This window comes from Marmota marmota, unplaced genomic scaffold (assembly GCF_001458135.2).
Source record: "Marmota marmota marmota unplaced genomic scaffold, marMar, whole genome shotgun sequence".
Taxonomy (NCBI): Eukaryota; Metazoa; Chordata; class Mammalia; order Rodentia; family Sciuridae; genus Marmota; species Marmota marmota.
In genome coordinates, this window is record NW_026000240.1 from 33,664,645 (window position 1) to 33,671,513 (window position 6,869).

A 6,869-nucleotide genomic window follows, 5' to 3' on the forward strand; every position below is an offset into this window, starting at 1 on the left:
TTTTTTTTTTTTTTTTTTTTTTGTGTGTGTGTGTGTAAAGAATTGAACCTAGGGTTTTATCACTGAACTACATCCACGGCCCTTTTTATTTTTATTTCAAGATGGGATCTTGCAAAGTATCTTAGGGCCTTGCTAAATTGCTGGGATTGACCTCAAACTTCTGATCCAGTTGCTGTGCATATAGGCATGTGCTACCACACCCAGCTGTTTGTTTTAAAATCAGGTTTCCATTTAAGTGGCTCTCCCCACCTACCACATACAAACCATGATCTTCCAAAGCAGTGATTGCCTTTCCATATTTTATGGAATAGAGATTTTCCCTTCTTCCTGTTTTCTCCTCTGGGTTGGTTCCTGGGGAGGTGGGGGTCTTGTACTCTGGAGAGATCTGACATTGGACATTCCTGTTTCTTCCTCTCTTCCTCTGAGCAGTTCAACAGCTGCTTTTCTTTCTTTTTATTTTGGTACTAGGGATTGAACCCAGTGGTGCTTAACTATTGAGCCATCAGTCTGTTTTATTTTTAATTTGAGACAGGGCCTTGCTAAGTTTCTGAGGCTAGTCTTGAACTTGCAATCTTCCTGCCTCAGTTCTCCTGAGTCAGTCTTTGGGATTACAGGAGTGTTCCAATGCACCAGGCTAGGGCTGCTTTTCAGTGTAGCAGGATCTGGTAGCATGAATTTTCCCAGGAAATAGAATATTCAAATGGATGATGGATGGCACTTAGAGGAAGATTTGGTCCTAGATCAGGGATCTTAATCCCCTTTCCATGGCAATTCCATATGGACTCAGTTGGATCAAAGATCCTCCCCTCTCCAAGGAGATCTCAACCAAGGACCACAACTACAATGCCCCAGCACATCTAACCTTTTGGCAATGACTGATACCTGAGAAACTGTGCTCATCTCCAGTTCTGTGATAGATCCCCTCATCTACCTCAATATAAGGCTTGTCTAATGATTCCTTTCAGGCCCCACACTCAAGCATCCAAAGGCTGCTTTTGAAGTCCTTCCTCCCAACGAGTCATGCCCACTTGTCCCTGGTTGTCCTCTGGTCCAGTGGGAAGGCAGACAGCTTTGTGACTTCACAAAAATCTATCTTGTGACAAGACTGATCCTGGTGAAACAGGAGGTGGGCAGAGGGAGCTCTCCCCAGGAACATCATGTAACTTTCCATAGAGACACCCCCACCTCTAAGGGAATGAAGAAGAGCTGCCCTGCGGTAAGTGCCCAGGTTACCCTCTATGACTAGAAATGCTTTTCCTTGATGACTTTGACTTCCAGGCCTAACTGGAAGTTCCAGGATATATTGCCAGATATATCTCAGAGGTCCAGGCCTATGGCAGCCAGGTTTCTGGAGGGGCAGAAATTATTGCAGGTGATGGTGGTGGTGTATTCTTGTCCTTCAAACTGAAGTTCAGACCAACTTCCTACCATTAGACAAAGTCATTCTTCTCTAGGTCCATTTGAATGAAGAGAACTGATAGAGTGGGGATTGAATCTTCGTTAGGGTCAGCCCCAGCAGTTATTTCCCAAAGTACATTCAACCAAAGATCCCTGAATCCCATAGAAAGATCTTGTAGCTATATATAAATATTGCCAAAAATCCAGGGGCTTGTGGGAACTTGATGGCCAATATAGACTGCTCTCCACTGTTGTTTCCTCATGAATCTGAGGCAAAAAAGCTGGGGATGCTTGCTTCTAAACTTCCCTGCACCTAGTCCCCAAACTTTCAACTGTACCTGCAGTATGTCTCTGGGAAAAGCAGGTCCCCAGGAGTTAGGATGATAATTGCCTGCCTTATTAGGGGATTAGGCCCAGGGAAAATCTGGAAGGCAGAATTTAACTCTCTTCAAGCCCGCTTTGTGCTGGGCTTGTGAGGGTGGTCCAGGGCACACCATCTCTGAAAACCCCCTTTGGCCTCTACTTTGATTATGACATCACTATTCTGCCAGAGAACCAAGAAAGTTCTGTGCAAGGATTCCAAACGTGGGCTTCCTCTCTGCAGGAGGGCAGGGTGGATAGGCTGGTTTGGGAGGAGTGCCATGTTTTATTTCACATTCAGAGGGGTCCTTGACCTTAACTACCCTTCACCCTTAATTAGCTGTAGCCCTTTCAAGAATAAGGAGGCCTAGAGAAGATTCTCCTGCCTCCACTCTCTGGCCTTTTCAGTTTTAGTTTCTCTAATGGAACAGGAAGTTGGACAGGTGATCAAAAGTGGCTGTTCCATTACTTTTCAGTCTTTCTGAAAATGTGCCCTGGGATTTTTCTGGTATGGAGCTTTTTTTCTTACTTAAATGCAGAGAGCTATGCTGGACTTGGTGACACATGCTTTTGCTTTTACTCACAGCAACTCAGAGGCTGAGGCAGGAGGATCACAAGTCCAGATCAGCATTGGCAACTTAGCAAAACCCTATTTCAAAAAAAAAAAAAAAAGGCAGAGGGCAGTGGTATAGTTCAGTGGTAGAGTGCTCCTGGGTTCAATCCTTAGTACCCCCCCCAACATATTAATTTTATTAAATTTAAAAATGCAGAGAACTTGAGCTTCTCCAGACAGCAGTAATGGGAACAAAGAGAATCCATCCAGGGCTGAGGGAGTCCTAAAGAACTCCAATAGGTACAGTGAGAGACAAAGAACAATCAAAGGTAAGAATAGCTATCACTTACCTAGCACTTACTATGTGTAGGGACACATTAAACACTTTACATTTAATTCTCATAACAGTGCTGGAAAAGAGATGCTATCCCCATTTTCCAGGTAGGGAAATTGAAGTTCAAGAGAACTGAAGTAACAACCAAGGTTCACAGCTGGTAAATGGGAATACCAGTAATGCAACCCAGGCCTGTCTGTCTCCAAAGCTGGACTCAACCACAGTGCTATCCATTCCCCCAAACTCCAAAAGAGTAAATGATACTATTTTTGCATCCCTATTCATCAGCAAGGGTGTTAGAGAAGGCCAGATGCTGGAAATTTGAGCCTTATTATCATTCAGATCATGTTTTTGGATAAGGAGTTGCTTAGATCTTTGCTTAGACCTAGATAATCTTTAACAAGACTCATTGGGAAGCAGCTGTTCTGATTTGCTTCTTACCATTTTGCAGATGATTAAAGTGAGGCCCTGGGGGCCACAGGAGGGGAGTCCTTGGGGTCTGTGGCTGAGCAGTGGCTCTGAGGTAGGGTTGACAGATAAAATATAGATTCAGATAAAATTTAATTTCAGATAAACAATAATTTAAGTGTACTAAATATTACATGGCTTCTCTGTCTGGCTGGGAACCTGGTACATGGAAACTGGGTAGAGATGAGAAATTGAGACCACTGCCTCATTTCTCACTTGAATCCCTGGCCCCTTTATGAGAGCAGGAGGTGCAGGCTGATTTCTGGAGACTATAGCTGCTGCATCAACTGGATGAGGTGGGGGCTTAAACTGTTGTCTTTTCTTTTTCCTTTTTTTCTTTGTTGGTATATGAGATTGAACCCAGGGGTGTTTTACCATGACCAACATCCTCAGGCCTTTTGATTTTTATTTTGAGACAGGGTCTCACTGAGTTGCTTAGGGCCTCGATAAGTTGCTAAGGCTAGCCTTGAACTTGCGATCCTCCTGAGCCTTTGGGATTACAGGGGAGCACTACTGTGCCCTGCTTACACTGTTGTCTTTTTGGAGCCTCATCTGCTTTCTCTGTAATCTGAGTGTGGTAAACATGGATGTAATTGATAGGAGTTGTCACTTTCCATATCTCTTGGAGAAGGGGATAGTGTTACCTCTACTAATTTTTCTGGAGAACTGATGAGGCCCCCCCAGGCAGGGGAGGGGTACCTGGTGAATAGTTGAGACTTTCTGTCTAGGCTGAAGACCCTGAACCTGGTAGCCCTGATTCTATTCTTGGTGGTTCCAATGACACATCTGGACACTTGCAGTATCTTGTCCAGCTAACAGAAGAGCACAAGTGATTGTGGGACAATGGCCTCACCTCCCAGTTCTTGGGAAATGTAGGAGAAAGCATGGAGTTGTTGGGGTGGCACTAGGGTCAGGTGAGCCTAGAAAGAGGCACCAGGAAAGAAACAGTCATAGAAAGGTGGGGAGGGGAAGACAGTGAGAAGGGAGGTGTAGCTTGAAGTCCAGAGGACCTGGTACTATGGATTTTCCAACCCAGGGAATGGATAGCTTGGGATAGGGACAAGTAGAGCATATCTAAGATTGTAGCCCTGGTCCTGGGGCTAGGTCTGGGCCCTGATTACCCTTTTTCTGCTGCTGGGGAGCCCTGTGAGCATGACTCCTCCCCTTTTCAGATGGGGGTTTCTTTATCAGGCATATACCATAAGGAGGGAGGGACAGAAGGGAGCAAGGCAGGACAGAGTCCAGAGATATTATGTCAAAGAGGCCAAGAAATCTCATTCTGATGATTTAGAACTGAATGTGCCAGAACCAAGCTTGGTGTGGACCTGGATTATCTGTAGCTTTGTGTTTATATATGCATAGGTTTGAAAGTGTTTGCTGTAAGGACTGGTACCTAACACACAAATGTGCATGTCTGTTAATCTGGCATGTGTGAGTAATACTTATCCTTTGAAATGTGCCATTGAGCACTCTTGGAATGTGTGTGCACCTAGGAAAGCCTGGGTGCTGCCCCTTCCCCTTCTCAGGATACGGTTCTGGGGATGCCTGCAAGTGTGTAGCTGTGTGTTTGGGCGGGGGCTGACAGGGATAGAAGGCTGCAATAGTTAAAGTGCGAGATTCTTGAGGGAGCTGCTGCTGGACAGGCCCTGTATGTCTCCTACTTTTACTTTCCCAGTCTCCTAGGTCCTGGCTTCTTCAAATTCCTTCCTTGATGCCCCTGGCTCTCTTCACCAACCCAGGACCCCAGGCTGGGTTTCTATAGGAGAGCAGTGCCATCTGGTGACAAGCTGAAGCAGTGCCAGGAGCTCTGGTGAGTTGCACTTTGGGATCCCACAAAGGCTCTTTGAGAACTTCAGGCAGTCACCATGGGATGGCTAGACCACAGACAGAGGGAGGACATCTAAGTTTGAGAACTGCATTTCTATGCATCATTGGGTTCATGGCCCAAGGAGGCATGGTAGGAAATTTGTCTGGAATATTAGAGAAAAGGCATAAGCAGGTTGAGCCCAGCCTCTGGACACTGATTCAACTGTCTGGATTCAGATTTTTCATCTGTAAAAACCTGTTAACCATACCTACCCTATGGGGTGGTAGTGAAAGAGTGTGGCTAAAATACTTGGCTTAGAGGCAAGCTTGCTGTAAGATCAAAGTAAATGGTAGTGACCATTGCTGTTATAGGCAAAGTTCAAGAAGCACAGGAGGAGAGCTGTGTGTTGTGGCAGAAGGGGTTGCAGAAAGGTGACATGTCTAGCACAATTCTAGAATCTGGGTCTTGAGCAGCTGCTGCTCCAAGTTAAACATTTAAATGAGGAAGGAAGATCTCTCTGGAAAGAGGAAAATAAGATCTGGTGGGAATGGAATCAAGAGACCCAATATCCAGGTTTATTACTAACTATGGAATCTGAGTATGGCAGCAGACCATGGGAATGCACAGAAACTTGCTCAGACTCTAAGATGAACTGTGGGATCTTACTGAGATTCTGGACAATTGTGGACTTAATGTTTATCTCTCATGTTCCCACAAAGGATCTCTGAATCAAAGTCAAGACTCAGTTCTGACTCTGCTGCTCACTGGCTGCATTAGTTAAGACATTTACTCTCTGAGCCTTACTTTTCCCAACTGTTAAATGAAGAAATTGAATTAGATGACCTTTGAGGTCAGTCCTGCCTGCCTTCATCTATTTTTCTTTTTTGGTACTGAGGATTGAGCCCTAGGGGTGCTCTAACCCTGAGCTACAAGCTCTTTTCTTTCTCCCTGCCTCGCCATACTGGGGATTGAGCCCGGGGGCTCTACCACTGAGCTACATCCCCAGCCCCCCCACCCCCTTTTTTTCTTATTTTGAGACAGGGTCTGAGGCTGGACAGGAACTTGGGATTCTCCTGTTTCAGCCTCTAGAGCGACTGTTAGGTGCATACCAGCACACTCAGCCATATATGGGCTTTTGATTTTTCATTTCTCTTCTTCACATATGGTAACTGGCAATAAATATTAATTGATTCCTACAGGATTTGTCTAACAGAAAGACAAAAAACTAGAGACTTCTGTATGAGTACTGTACTTTCTGATATGCCCATGGGAAATATTTTCTTTGTTCCTGGTATATTCGAGGAATGATATGGGAAATAGGAGAATAACACAGAACCTCTCCGCTGACACATAGCGCAGAATAAAACACTGAAAAAGTATCAAGCAGTACAGTCCGGTTGTAGAAGAATCGAGTCCCTTACTTTTCGCTTCCGTCTTCCCAAGCAGCCAATGAGTACAGGGCAGTTTAGCTTCAACGTAGAAAACTACATGTCCCGGCAGCCAATGCGCGGGACGAAGAGCTTAGGCGCCAATCGGCACTGGCGTCCCTAGACGCGAAACTTCATTTCCCAGGCGTCCTCGGGGCGCTTCGATTTTCTTTTTTTTCCCACCCCCCGCCTCCGCTCTTTTAGGCGTTTACTCCCGCCCTCTGCTCGCTATCCTCGCGCCAACTCGGCGCGCGCGCACTCGCGCGCGGGGCACGTAGCACGCGAGTGACGCATAATATGTGGGCCGCTCTGGAGCCGTGGTCGCGCTGTGTGTGTGAGTGAGGGTGAGTGAGTGCGGGACCTGAGGCAGTGTGTGTGAACTGTGTCCGCTGGCGGGGTCAGGGGGAAAGCGGCGGAGCCGCCTAGGAAGGTGAGTGGGGAAAGGAGGGAGATGGCTCTTTGGGAGGGGCACAAGGAAACGGCACGCAGCCGGTGGAGCGGGAGAGTGGGCGCCGGACTGGG

General features: G+C 46.3%; 2 protein-coding genes across 5 annotated transcripts in view; one reads left to right on the forward strand and one right to left on the reverse strand.

Moving 5' to 3' along the window:
* Positions 1–6,869, reverse strand: part of LOC125613634 (helicase ARIP4-like) — a 143,481-nt gene that overhangs the window by 130,777 nt on the left and 5,835 nt on the right. The window lies entirely within an intron of this gene.
* The window catches only part of Dcaf1 (DDB1 and CUL4 associated factor 1), a 69,180-nt gene continuing 68,890 nt past the window's right edge, over positions 6,580–6,869 (forward strand). For 2 of the 4 annotated variants that reach the window (XM_048794635.1, XM_048794637.1), the window contains exon 1: positions 6,603–6,777. The gene's annotated coding sequence lies outside the window, so the exon portion shown is untranslated. Of the gene's footprint in view, positions 6,778–6,869 lie in introns of all 4 variants that reach the window. The other 2 variants (XM_048794636.1, XM_015487116.2) reach the window with 2 other exon arrangements.